General features: G+C 37.3%; 1 protein-coding gene across 2 annotated transcripts in view; it reads left to right on the top strand.

The window, feature by feature from the left end:
* Positions 1-5676: 5676 nt before the first annotated feature.
* LOC106872498 (uncharacterized) overlaps positions 5677-14246 on the top strand; it is a 192192-nt gene continuing 183622 nt past the window's right edge. The window contains exon 1 of one of the 2 annotated variants that reach the window (XM_089352395.1): positions 5677-5909. The gene's annotated coding sequence lies outside the window, so the exon portion shown is untranslated. Of the gene's footprint in view, positions 5910-7101; positions 7349-14246 lie in introns of those variants that run through there. The other variant, XM_089352394.1, reaches the window with a different exon arrangement.

The raw sequence follows: 14246 nt of genomic DNA on the forward strand, positions 1-14246 counted from the left end.
CAATGTACTTTCTCTGATTATCTATGACTTCCTTCCATCTATTTACAAGATTTTTAATCCCATCAATGCAAAACTCTTTTGGTTTCAAAGCAAAGAACTCTGAAATGTCAGTTTTGACCTCCTCCTGGCTTGCAAAAGTTATGTCCTCCAAATGATTCTGTAAACTATAAAACAAATGGTAGTCTGAAGGAGCAAGGTCGGGAGGATAAGGTGGATGAGGAATTTTTTTCCAACCAAGCTCTTCGATCTTCTGTGATGTGATCTTTGCAGTGTGGGGTCGTACATTGTCCTGATGAAACATCACTCCTTTTCTATTCACTAAAGCGGGTCTTTTTTTCTTCAAAGCTTGGTTCAGATGCTCTAATTGCTGACAGTACACTTGAGCATTGATTGTTGTATTAGGTGGTAACAATTCAAAGTGAATTACTTGTTTGCAATCCCACCAGGTGGAGAGAAGAATTTTTTTCCCATGAAGTTCCCTTCTCAATTGTGGTTGAGCTTTTTCCCTCTTACAAAGCCACTGTTTACGACGTTTAACATTTCAATAGAAGATCCATTTTTCGTCACCAGTTACAAATCTATCCAAAAAGGGTGAAATGAGTTCACGAGAATGGAGAGAAGAGCAGATGTCAACCTGGGATTTGCAGTTCCTTTCGGACAATTCACAAGGCACCCATTTTCCAAGTTTAGGAATCTTTCCAAGTTGTTGAAGATAACGATGAACAGTTGTATGGTTTGAACTAAGCTTTATTGTCAATTCTTCAACTGATAATGCAGGATTTTCTTCAAGTAATACCTCAAGGAGCTTATCATCAAACTCAACTGGTCGTTCTGTTTGATCTTCATCTTCAAGGCTGAAATCTCCACTTCTGAATTTTGCAAACCATCTTCTGCAAGTTCTTTCATTCAAGCATTCTTTCCCATAAACTGAGTGTATGTTTTGAGTCGCTTCGGCTGCAGAGTTTCCTTTTTTGTACTCGTAAAGCATTATGTGCCTCAAATGCTCTTTGGATACTTCCATGTTAAAAAGAGTCTTAATCAAAGAAATTTTAATTCTATTATTCTGTAAATATTTATTAGTTTAAATGTATTTATTTATTTATTAGTTTAAATGTACACAAATGCATAAAAATAATTTTTAATTCCATTAGACATTCTAAAATACTATCAAATTTCATTAAACTTTTAAAAAAGGTAGAATTGGACAGAACTTATGGGATGACCTAATATATATATATATATATATATATATATATATATATATATATATATATATATATATATATATATATATTTATATGTATATATAAACTTACTGTTAACAAAAGTCGGGATGCGTGGCATTCAGTTTCTCAATAAATGAAAAATGCATTAAATACTACAAAACATACATGTAGGATAGACACATTCCCTGGGTGTCGGTTATTGTAGAGCCAGCTGCGTTCTTCAGGCCACCCACTGATGACCTTGTGGGGCTGAAGATCTCCTTGGTTGCGGCATAAAAATTGGTCCACATAGTTTTGCATCTCTTCTGCTTTCCTCTGCCACCAGATGTTCTGAGCTTCTGAAATTCCTCGCTGATATTCTGCTGATGCTTGCTGGTGTTTTTGTTTGTTCCACGCAGTTTTGATGGTAAGGCCAACTCTATGGCTGTGTGGTTCATTCGGATTCTTCCCCTTCCAAAAGATGGTTCTCTAGGACTAGGTGTGTCAGGAGTTTGGCTTCTAAAGATGGGAGATGATTTCATCATTCTCGTCAAACCAGTTTTGGTCCTTCTTTTGGGCAAAGCCAATCGTCTCCTTGGCGGCAGCGGTCATGATTTCACGAAGGCTGGTCCAGCAATCCTTAATGGAGGTTGGCTCTGGGAGGTACATCGGGTGTCTCTCAATGGGTTCCCTGGAGTCTTGGGATGTCTGTGAGTTCTGGAGTTTGGCACAGTGGAAGCATCGGCAAGGGATGTTTGTTGAGACCCACTTTGGTGGGCAGTGAATCTTGATGTCAAGGCGAGAAATAAGGTGGTGATCCGTCCAGCAGTCATCTGCACCAGGCATGGAGCAGGTGATGCATACATTTCGTCTGTCCCTGGATCTTGTCAGAACGTAGTCGAGGATGTGCCAGTGTTTAGACTGTGGGTGTTTCCAGGTTGTTTTTTGTCATGTGGGGAGACGAATTAAGGAGTTGGTGGTGACAAGTTCATGCTTGGCACAAAGGCCCAGGAGATGCTGGCCTTTGGCATTGCATTTCCCAATGCCATGATGGCTGCCATTCCACAGACAATGGTCACTGCCAACTCTGCCGTTAAAGTCCCCCAACATGAGTCTGTCATGCGCAGGGACTGTCTGGATAGTGCAGTCCAACAGGTTGTAGAACAAAGCCTTGACATCGTGAAGGTAGGGGCATACACAGAAATCAGTGTAAGGAATCTGTCCCAAATGAGTGCGATCTGAACAGTCATTAAGCGCTCACTGACGACAGTTGGTACGAGTCTGTGTTGGTCCATGGGTTGCGTTTTGATGGCAAGGCCAACTCCATGGATGCGTGGTTCATTAGGATTCTTCCCCTTCCAAAAAATGGTGTATTTGAAGCCAGTTTCTCTGATGCTGCCTTCTCTGGGAAGCCTAGTCTCACTCAAGGCTGCCACATCGATGTTGAAGTGGGCAAATTCTTTGCAGATGAGGGTTGTATGTCACTCTGGTTGAATAATGTCACTCTTGTCCAAGAGAGTGTGGCTGTTCCAGGCCCCGAAGGTGAGAGGTTATGAAACAGAAGATTTAGTAGAGTTCTGACTGCTAAGTGGGAGGTCTGCCAGCTGCGGTATGCTGGCCAGATTGAGTTGCCATGTCCAATGTTTACCCCCACCTTTTCTAGGGGCTTCCCCTTGAGGGGTGAGCTGCGGTAATCTTAAAGAGGCCAGCCCAGTCACAAATCTAGCCACCAAACTCTAATGTCACAGCTATTCATTGGAGAGCGACCATCTGAAATTCGCCACCAATGTGTGGTCACGGACTAGAGGCTTCCAGCTTTCCAGGCCTGCCTCTGGTGCCCACGATACCATCATCATTGAGCTTTTTGTGACAGATTAGAAAGACAAAGCGATGTGCTGAATAAATTGTTTGAGGTGATCGTAGCTGCACATTGGCCACATGCATGCCTTGGCCAGGAACTTCTCTACTGTGGTTCAAGAATTGAGACGTGCAGACTTGATGAGGCTGGCTGCAGTGAGCTGCCAGAGTCTATCTGCCTTTGTCACGCCTGCCTGCCAGGAATTACCCTCTTCTGCCGGAGTCAGTCCTTGGGGGCTTGAGATAGCCCACCTTCACTTACTCCACCGTTAGGGTCATGATGTTGGTGTTTGGTCGTGTTTAGTCTGGGACCTCATCCTTGAGGTACATGTCATACGTGAAGTTGTGGCTGTGATGCTGCTGCCTGGGTCACTTGGTACAGGAGTTCTCGCAGGTAGTATATTCGCTGTTGGTCCATGGTGAAGTAATTCATGAACAGTGGGGTGTTGGAACCTGGGTGAGTTGCTTGTTGAGTTGTGTACGTAGAGAGATGTTGGCGTTAGGACAATGGTGGTGAAGATGGAGGTTGCCAAATGCTGTTGGACAAAGTTGGGTGAGTCTCCATGTGGCTGCTGTTGTGTTGTCGCTGAAACTGGCTGTATCTTGTGTGGTCAGTGGCTAGACCTTAAAAGGTCTGGAACCAAAAGACCTCGAGATGAGGAGAAGCTGGGTTTTTATAAGGAGTTATAGGCCCAAAACTGAGTTGAGAACAGGCTGTCACACGTGACCTTACTTAGGGGCTTCAATTGATTATACCCTGTGTACTGGCGCGATAGAGTAAGAGACAAATTGCACCAATACCAACCAGTGGACACAGCGGGGTCCAAAATGCGGCCAAAGGCTAGCTGTTATCTACTACGCTCATATGTATGTATATATAATAGAGAAGGAGAGCAATTTCACTCAAGTGTATGCTACAAGTTTGTTTATTAGGTTTCAATGCTTATCGGTATTATGAAAGTAAGCATACATATACACATAGGCACAAACAGAAAGTACATATGATAGTTAATTAGACAGACATACACACGGACAGGCAGGTAGGTAGGTAGGTAAGTGTACTGATATATCAGCAGTTACGCAAATAGAGAGATTTATTAATAGATATACAAATAACTAAATTGCTGAATTGAAGTGAAATGAAAAGTAAAAGAAATATTCTCTGTTGGCAAATAACTTGGACTGAGCCTTGTTGGTGGTTGGACTGTGAATAGCATTGTTAATATATTTTTTTAATTCCCTTACTTAACACATGCACTTTAATGCAATTAATTATTGTCTGCTTAATCGAAATATTTGTTTATAAAATATGTGCATTGACAGACAACTGTAGTGACGTCATATTGGCGCCAAAAGGCTGAGGCGCCATTGCTGAATCCTTAACCACGCATGCGTGGGTTTCAACATCGAAGCGTTCCCGCTATTAGACTGTCTCTTTACCAAGCAAGACGTCTAAGCAAGCTCTCCCATTTGAGTGTGGTTGAACCAAGTTGTCTCTACAACGACACCAGCTCGAGGAACCGTACATCTACATTTCAGGCTACTCTAAAACCGGACAATTGGAAGCTGTTTTATTTTCCACCGTACAATAAATATTTGTTGTTGATCAGTTTGGAGTTTCTGCGTTCAGTTCTCTTCCAATTTAATATAGGAAAGTTAGGTGTATATCTAAATATATATAACCCACTCTCCTAAACAACGTTAGCTAAAAAGAGAAACAATGAAAAGGATAATATTTTCAAAAAATAAACATGTATGATGTGTCAGCATTCACAATAATTGCATTGAAACCACTTCAATAATAGGTGCACAAGAAGGAATACACTTCCAAATACCTCATATGAAGCTGGCTGCAGATGACTCCAGCCTTCAATTCATTTGGGAACAAGTCCAGTCCCCTGTAAGGCTGACCTATTCTCTGGCAATATATAACGGACTGGCCAGGTTGTTAGCTTGCCTGATGACAAGTGGGCCCTTTAAGATATTAAAGTCCATATACATGGGTGGGGAGCATAATATCAAAACATTGCTTTCAAAGAAATTATCTAAAGTCTTAGAGAAAGAATAAAAGTTTAAAAAAAGAAAAAACAAAACAAATAAAACAATGAAGCAAAGCAGTTGGTCAAAGAATTCCTTGGAGAATTAATAGAAATCAAAATCTATGATACAGCAGACTGCTAGTCAATCGTGATAAAGTGTAACTAAATTTATATACAAATTAATGCATATATACATACATATGCATATATGTGTGTGTGTGTATATATATATATAATAAAATAAATAATATATAAATATATATATATATATATTATAATAATATAAATAATATATAAATATATGCATATATCCATACATATATGTACATACCTACATCTATATGTATACATACATGCATATATGAGTACAGGACATCACAAAAAAGCGTTAAACACAATGAGAAACGAAAACATAAAACGAACTTTCTTTCGAACTACGAAAAAACAGAAACGAGACATGCAACATAACACACATACACGCACACACAGACATACACACAAGACTGTCTCCTATTCATTTTCTGATAGGACTTTGGCTAGCACTTATTAGCTTCCATACAGCAAACAATAAAGCCAGAAGCAGATTATAATTGACGTATATTTGTATGTATGTATGTGTGTGCTCGTGTATAAGTCTGAATGGATAGAAAATAGTTTGACAGAAGGAAGTTCAAATTTTTCTTTTCTATGCATGACTGAGCGATGACCCTGGAATTAAAGGTGCACGCGCGCACACACACACACATTGGCACTTGTAAACTTCATTCTTCCCCCGAGGCAGCGAAAACTGGTCTTTACAAACGAACAAGTAAGAAATGTTCTAAAATGTAAATTTTGAATTTAGCTTCAGTTATAAAATTATATCTCACAACAGTTAAAAACATTTTTTTTTCAGCTTTTGAATTATTGCACATATCTTCATACGTTTTTCATTGACTTGAAACTTTTTCTTTCTTTCTTTTGTCTATATTTTTTGTCATTTTGTACCATTCTAATTTGTCAAACATTTGAAATTACTATAGAGAGTGGGGCAGAATAAGTAATTTTTGATTTCTTGTTATTTTCCCCTATCTGTTTGAAACTATTACATTGCAAGTATTACATCATTTGTTCTGTTGCATTATCTTTGGGAGTAAAAATTGGTCAGCATAGTTGTTGAAGTTGAGAGAATTTTGAAACACAATCAGGTGACAGGTACTTTTCTTTCATGAAAATTTTCCTCAACTTCGACTCAATTGTAATTGAGGTTGCAAATTAAATATCAGGATAATTTTTGGTGTTTAACAATTAATATTATTTTTCTGTTGGATTCCATGTCAATTTTTTCCCACAATAATGTTTAATTTAGTAATTTTCCATTTTCAATAAAAATTGTCTAAATTGGGGCAAAATGAGTAATGACTAATTTCAATAATAGTAGTTTCGGATCAGAACACCTACATGTTGGATTTTCTCCGTTTTGACGGTAATTTTCCTGATGTCTTTTTCATCACGGTCTAATTTCTTCTTACCTCTCTCTCTTCTCACCCCATCCAGACTGATTTTGGCCAATTTTTTTTTGTTGTATGCTCTTGAAAACAATGGGAAAAGCCTTTAGGGTTAAAAAAAATTGTATTTTTACAAGAAAAGGTGTGTGATTTAAAGGAGATTTAGTTGTTGTTTCTAGCGATGCTACGATCACCTTTGTCACTGTCACATGTATTGATGCTGTTCAATATTTTTCTCCCCATAAGCACATTTATGCTATCAAATGAAAAAAAATTTGAAAACTTGTGATTTTTTCACACCCCATTGTTTCTGTTTATAATTTTAAAATATCAAAGAGCCTGAGAATATTTAGCCACAGTGCTTTAAAAAGGTATCTAAAAGATAATTTAGTACTTCTTCACACCCTACCACCATAACTTTTGAACCAGTAATTTTCTTGTTTTTCAGAGTCAGGTTTCCAATATCAGAAATTACAATTAGCAAAAAAAAAAAAAAAAGAAAAGATTTAATTCACCCCCTGTCACAAAATGACACCTTCCATATTCTGTTTCCTGATTGGATGAAAATTATCAAACTTTAAACCTCTATAACAAAAGTGAAACAGCTCCAATTATTTAGCTTGGAAAGGTACATTACTGTGCCAAATTTTAAAATTTTCAATAAACTCTAATTTTTGAAATGCTGGTAGCCAAACCAACTAAATCCATTTAAGAACCGTTAGAAGTTAGTGTCGAACATACAGTGAAGTTGATTAAAAAGGTATTGTGCTTCGTTATTTAATTATGAACTTTATAGCTGATATCAGCAGCTATAATATCCATCAATTGCTTGATTAAACAGCAACAGCTGAATTGACAAGTACGTTTTGCCAAGATATTGGACCTTATGTGAGTGTTTGTTGGATGTGTAACCCGAAATATAGAATTGACAAAGGGTGGCAATGTGGAAGGTCGTGTAGAAAGGAGAAAGGTTTGAGACACAACACCTTCTTTGCCAATAGTAATCTGGATGAAATTTTAATGTTCATTTACTTCTGGGCATATGAAGAAGTATCTCAAAGAAAATGTCAACAGGAGCTGGGATGGAATAGGGAGGCTATTTGTAACTGGAAGAATTTCCTCCGTGACATATGCACAGAGAAATTATTATTGGATTGTATATTACTTGGTGGCAGTGGATGAGAGGTTGAGATTGATGAGTCTGTATTTACACGGAGAAAGGAGTATGTTTGCAGATTGACATCACAACTGGGTTTTTGGTGGCATTGATAAGTAAGGTGTGTTTTCTTGAGGCAGTGGCGAAAAGGGATACCAACGCTCTTTTACCTGTGTTGGACAAGTACATGAAACCAAAAATCACTGTGGTGTCAGACATGTGACAAGCATACAGCACCATTGGTAACAGAGGATTCCAGCATCTGACAGTGAATCAAATGAATTTTGTTGATCCTATGACGATCCCATACGAATACAGCTGAAAATCTGTGGATGAGGGCAAAGCGGAGGTACAAGGAGAGTGGAACTTCATGTTCACTCCTTGACACTTACTTGGTCGAGTTTATGTGGAGACAAAAATATGCTAATGGTAATGCCTTCAACAATATTATTAGTCAAATTCATGAAGTTTACCCTGTGTGAATGCTTAACTCATTAACCTACTGTCCTTGCTTGAGGACAGTTGAAATAAAATTTTTCTTCTATAGTTTATTACATATACAATTGTATGTTTTAACTGAAATAGGTTTATTTACTGCACCAAAGGGAAAACCTTTATCTCGTCCCCCACCCATTTTCTTGCAAATTATTATTCATTCTTTTGCCAAAACCCCCCATTTTTGGATATGTTGAAAATTTTGCCCCTTTCCCTCCCCAACTTCTTCATTTTTCACTTTTTCCCTAACCGTAACCCTATCTCTAAAATCCTAACCCTAACCTTAAAACCTTAATTCAAAATGCTAATTTTTGCCACTTTTTTTGCAGATTCGTATTCTCCGTAGCCGAAAATGGGGGTTTGTGTAGAAAAAGAAATTTTTTTTAAAGGGGTGTTTTTTGAGGGGTACAAAAGGAAGTCTTGCCCAATAAAGATTAACTTGATGCAATGGCAGCTCATAGATAAAATTAGTTGGGGTGCTGCTTCAGAAAATTTTTAGCCATTGTTTTAATATTGTGAAAAAGAAAACAAACATATAAAAAGAAAATTTATACATAAACTTGATCGATTCACGTTTTAGCCACTACTGGGTAGTGTGTTTAATTTGTTCACTGAACACCGCCGCAAATTCCCCCTTGTTTTTCAAAAATCCCCCCTAAATCACAAAATAAGGAGCAACACTGAAGCTGGAAGCAGGATAATAATCTAATTCTACACTTTATCACATTCAAGAATATAAACACATTTTTAAGCACAACACACGCAGAGTCAAAAAGAAACGCTACCTTTCACCCAGCACTGTCGTTCACGCAGTGCTCTCTCGCTTCCTTGTGTGAAGCTTCCTATCTCAGCCATATGCACAACAGCCAAACACTGCGTCACTGGAACTGTGAACCACACAGTTCTATACAAGGATCTTTGTATTTTTTCATAAACTAGGGGATGGCTACTGACATTTAGCTTAAGGATTATATAATGTACAAGTATAAAGAAAGAATTAAAAAAAGGACTCATTATATTGAATGTTATAGATAATATCGAGTGGAAATAGGGGGTGCTGCAGTTCCACAGTTCCTGTACATGAGCCACCACTAACTGGATACTTCAGTATGTTTTTATCCCTATTTAAATAACTATCTTCAGAATTTTGACAAAAATCGCAAAGGAATCCGAATTTTTTTTTTTTTTAATTACTGATTCAAGAACTGGGGGTGGGCTAATTGAAGACAGTTTGGCTACCAACATTTCAAAAATTAAAGTTTATCAAAAATTTTAAAATTTGGCACAATAATGTACTATTCCTAGCTAAATTGCTGGAGTTGTTTCACTTTTTCAGAAAAATGTTTTTAAAAAGTTGCAGAGGCTAAAAGTTTGATAATTTTCACCCAATCAGGAAACAGGATTTGGAAGCTCTCACTGTAAATAAAGCAAATAAATTATGGTGGGAGGATTGAAATTAAAAAAAAAAATTTTTTTGCTAAATCGTAATCTTCGATGTTATAAACATGGATTTGAACAAATTAAAAAAGAAAATTACTGGTTCAAAAGTTATAGGGTGGGGTTGGGGGGATTCCAAAGAAGTACCGATAATTTATTTTAATAGCATACTTTTCTTGTCAGTAAATATGTTTTCTTACATACACACACACAACTTTGCTTGGCTGAGCAGAGGTGCAGATTTAAATTTCAAATTTTTTGTTGTTGCCTAGATCTCGACAATGTACCACACATGTGTTACTTCTGTATCGTCATTCCATAAAATGTGCTTATGGGAACAAAAAGTTATAGAAAAACATCAATACATGTGACAGTGACAAAGAAACTAGGATGTGCTAGAATCAACAGCCAGATCGTCCTTAAATCAAACACCTTTTCATTTGAAAATATTTACTTTTTTTTTTTAATGGCAAGGCTTCTCTCATGCATTTTAAGTGTGTAGTGCAAAAAAAAAAATAAAAAAACAGAAAAAACAGGCCAATGGGGTTGAGGTGAAAAAATTTTTTTCATAAAATGTCGCCACCACCACCAACACCTCGAAGGCTTGAGTGAGAAATAAAATTCGAAAAATTCTCGTCAACACGGAGAAAATTAGACTTATGTGGGCGTCCTGATCCAAAACTCCACTCGATTTCATCTCCTTAACTGCATGATGCATAAATATAATGATTTTCATTTTTTACCTACAAATTCAGACATCGAAAGTATATAGAGCAGAAATAAGCCATTTCTTGAAGAAAAAAAAATTTAGGATACAATGTTCCAAATTTTTTTTTTTATCTTATAAATAAAAAAACAAGGCGATCTTACGGTACGAGTCCTAAATATCGGCCTTTTCCGTAAAAAGTGTTGGAGAGAAACAGGGAAACGACGGCACAAAAGCGAAAGACATACAGAGAGCACGATTTATTTTGAAGGGTTTAGGGATAGGGAATTCCATCCCTAACCGTAACCCTAAAACCCTAACTCTAACACCGTAGTGAACATCGTGCGGGTGTTACGGAAAAGGCCAATCTTCGTTAAAGATCGCCGAAGTTAGATCGCCAAAAATGATAATAGGTTGTGAGAGTGAATAATACTATTTATCTGGTTTAAAGTTATATCAACCATTGCGGGTGGACCCCCTTAGTTTCCTGGCAACCAATATTTTTAGACACAGTCCGCCGCTGGGCACAAGGAGATACATTAAAAATAATTGTAAATGATAAGCATTTAGTACATATGCATGAATAAGTTTTTAATCTTTTTTAATTTACTTTTTGTTTCCTTAAACTATAAAGCATATATTACAAGGAGGTAAGCAACACCTTATCAAATGGCAAGATATCAAAAGAATTTTCTTTTTTAAACTCTTTGCCTGTGTTTAACATACTAACATAATGGTTTTCAAATGTGCTGACTTATACCATGGAATTTCCACAGGTCTTACTAGTTATTATTATTGCAGTATTTCGCCTGTCGTTACGTTCTGAGTTCAAATTCCAGAGGTTAACTTTGCCTTTCATCCTTAAGTACCAGATGAACACTGGGTCAATGTAATCGACTCATCCCCTCCCCCAAAATTGCTGTTCTTGTAGCAAAATTTGAAACCGCGGTATTTCGCCCATCGCTATGTTCTGAATTCAAATTTTGTTGAGGTCTTTCATCCTTTTGGGTTTGATATAATCAGCTTGTCCCTTCCCACCAAAAATGGCTGCCCTTGTGGCAAAATTTGAAAGCGTTATTATTACCTCTGCCTTAGCGAAGCGGAGGTATTTTTTTCAATCGCTGTTACTAAATTTTCTACAGCTACCTTTACATTCCATGACTACCATTGGTATAGTTCAGGTACCGGACAAGGATTCTGAATTATTTTTCCGTTTTTGTTTACTTAATTTTTGAGAGCAGTCGGGTTTATTTTTTTAGTATTCTCGTTTATGAGAGCAGTTGAATTTATTTTAGATATTCTCAATTTAAAAATCATCTCTGGCTAATCGTTGAGAGGACGTTGGCATTGCCTTTGCAGAGGTTTGCGCTCTCTAAGTGTTATTATTTATTATTATTACTGTAATTCTCATTTTCTATCACTGCCTCTGATTCATGATCATACCACTTTGCTGTTGTTTTGAAGCCTTATACTTAGCTAACATTTCAAAGTACTCTTTTGTCTACACAGATATACCTGCACTTATACTCCTTTTCTGCACTCAAAAGGTAATTGATACTTTCAGCTCTTTTCCTGGTGATTTTACATTTGTTGTCTGAGTTTTGTCGATCCCATCATGTGGCTCTATCCTTTTGGGGTTGATAAATTAAGTACCTGTTGTGTACTGGTGTCGATTTAATCAACTGGCCCTCTCCCCCAAAATTTCAGGTATTGTACCTATAACAGAGAGGATTATTATTAAGGCAGCGAGCTAGCAAAATCGTTAACATGCTGGATGAAATGCGGAGTGGTATTTTGCCTGTTGCTACGTTCTGAGTTCACATTCCACGGAGGTTGACTTTGTCTTTCATCCTTTTGGGGTTGATAAATTAAGTAGCAGTGAATCATTGGGATCGATGTAATTGACTAGTTGCCTCCCCAAAATTTCAGGCCTTGTGCCTTTAGTAAGGCGGTGAGCTAATGGAATCATTAGCACGCTTAGTTGCATTTTGTCCGTCCTTACAGTTTGAGTTCAAATTCTGCAGAGATCGACTTTTGCCTTTCATCCTTTCAGGGTTGATGAAATAAGTACCAGTTATGTGCTGGGGTCTATGTAATCACCTAGTCCATTCCTCCACAATTTCAGACCTAGTACCTATAGTAGAAATGATTATTATTATGATTATTATTATTATTGAGTGAGAGAGTAGTGCATGCCATCAAAGTGACACTAGGGTAAAATATACGAAGCCCAGTATACCCATCATGACTACCCGTCTGATAAGAGTACACCAGGCACATGCATCACAATCATATGTGCTCGACATGGTGATCTCATATCAAGATAAACAGCGCATGACCTTGCAGGTGGGGCCCAGTTAGAATTTTCTTCAGGTTGAGTAGCCCATCTTGTTCAAATGGTCCTTGAATAAGGGTTGTTTAAGGATATTGAACGAAACACCCATATTTCCAGAGGTGAATTATTCAAACCCCAAAGAATTCCTCTCAACACATGGCTATGATGCTCCCCCACTACTTCTGCTCATTATCAGAGATGCACATATTGTTAGCTGCCAAGGGACATGCTCAACTGGTTAAGGTCAAACAACTGATAAGCAAATCTGTGGTATTAAGCAGAATATTTGCTGTACCCCATCTTTTTATTATTATCATTGTCGTTATTATTATTACACTAGTGCATGCTAATTTAGTTAGCAGGCATTTCATCTTGATGTTTGGTGAAGTCTCCTTAACTTTCAAAAATCTTTCTTTGGATACTTGCAGAAATATAGGATGATACTTGACAATGTGAGTTTCAATTCCAGTTTCTTTCTAGCTCTCTGGCTAGATCCTAATATTTCTAAATTTTTTCAATTTCCTTGGTATTGTCTCTGCTATCATAGGAAATTGCAAAATCTATAATCTTGCACTGTTTCTTTATTTTGTTCTCTATGATCATATCTGGTCTTCTTGCATTAGTAGTATAGTCAGTCTTTATGGGAAAGTCCCACAAGATCTTGTAATTCTCATTTTCTATCACTACCTCTGATTCATGATCATACCACTTTGCTGTTGTTTTCAAGCTAACTAACATTCCAATGCATTCTTTTGTCTGCACTTAAACTCCTTTTGTTTTAGTACACTGCACTCAAAAGGTGATTGATACTTTCAGCTCTTTTCCTGGTGATTTTACATTTGTTGTCTGACTGAGTTTTGTCGATCCCACCATGTGGCTCTCTTATCTGTTTTTCTTTGACTTTTAACTCCAAGAGTTTGCACTATGACAGAGGTAGTGCAGTATATTTAGATGTGTTATGTTTTGATGTTATTTAGGTGTGTTATGTTTTGATGTAGTTATTGCATTTTTTACACTACTTTATATTCAATTCCTCTCAGATCTGGTAGCCTCTTTCTTTTGCTATTTCATGCCGCATTCAGTTTTAATAGTAAGCTTCTTTCTCTGTAACAATCTTTACCTTCATCTAAACAGCTATTTCTTTTGTGGAGATTCATTACTCCCTCTGCTAATCTCTGTTCTTATTCTCGTTTTGTTCTTAGTGTTCAGCATTGTCACTTTCACACTCTTTCACTATTGTGGAGACCTCCAGTTCCAACTGGGATAGCCACTGCCTTTTCATGATTAGATATTTTTGGTCCACAAGTCTTAGCTCTGTGATAGGGAACATGACATTCTTTTATAGTTTCCTGTTTTGGTAGGCTCACTTCTGTAATAACATTTCATTACAGTTCTGTCTTCATTTCCAGTCCATTTTCTCCTAATCTTTGTAGCAGTATTTAGATAATGACTAGGTCCACTCTGCTGTGCAGTGGAGCACTTGCCATGCAAAAGACCTTTACTCTGGGTTCAGGTCTCACGAATTTAGT

Source organism: Octopus bimaculoides, chromosome 5 (genome assembly GCF_046866305.1).
Source record: "Octopus bimaculoides isolate indiv1 chromosome 5, ASM4686630v1, whole genome shotgun sequence".
Classification (NCBI taxonomy): Eukaryota; Metazoa; Mollusca; class Cephalopoda; order Octopoda; family Octopodidae; genus Octopus; species Octopus bimaculoides.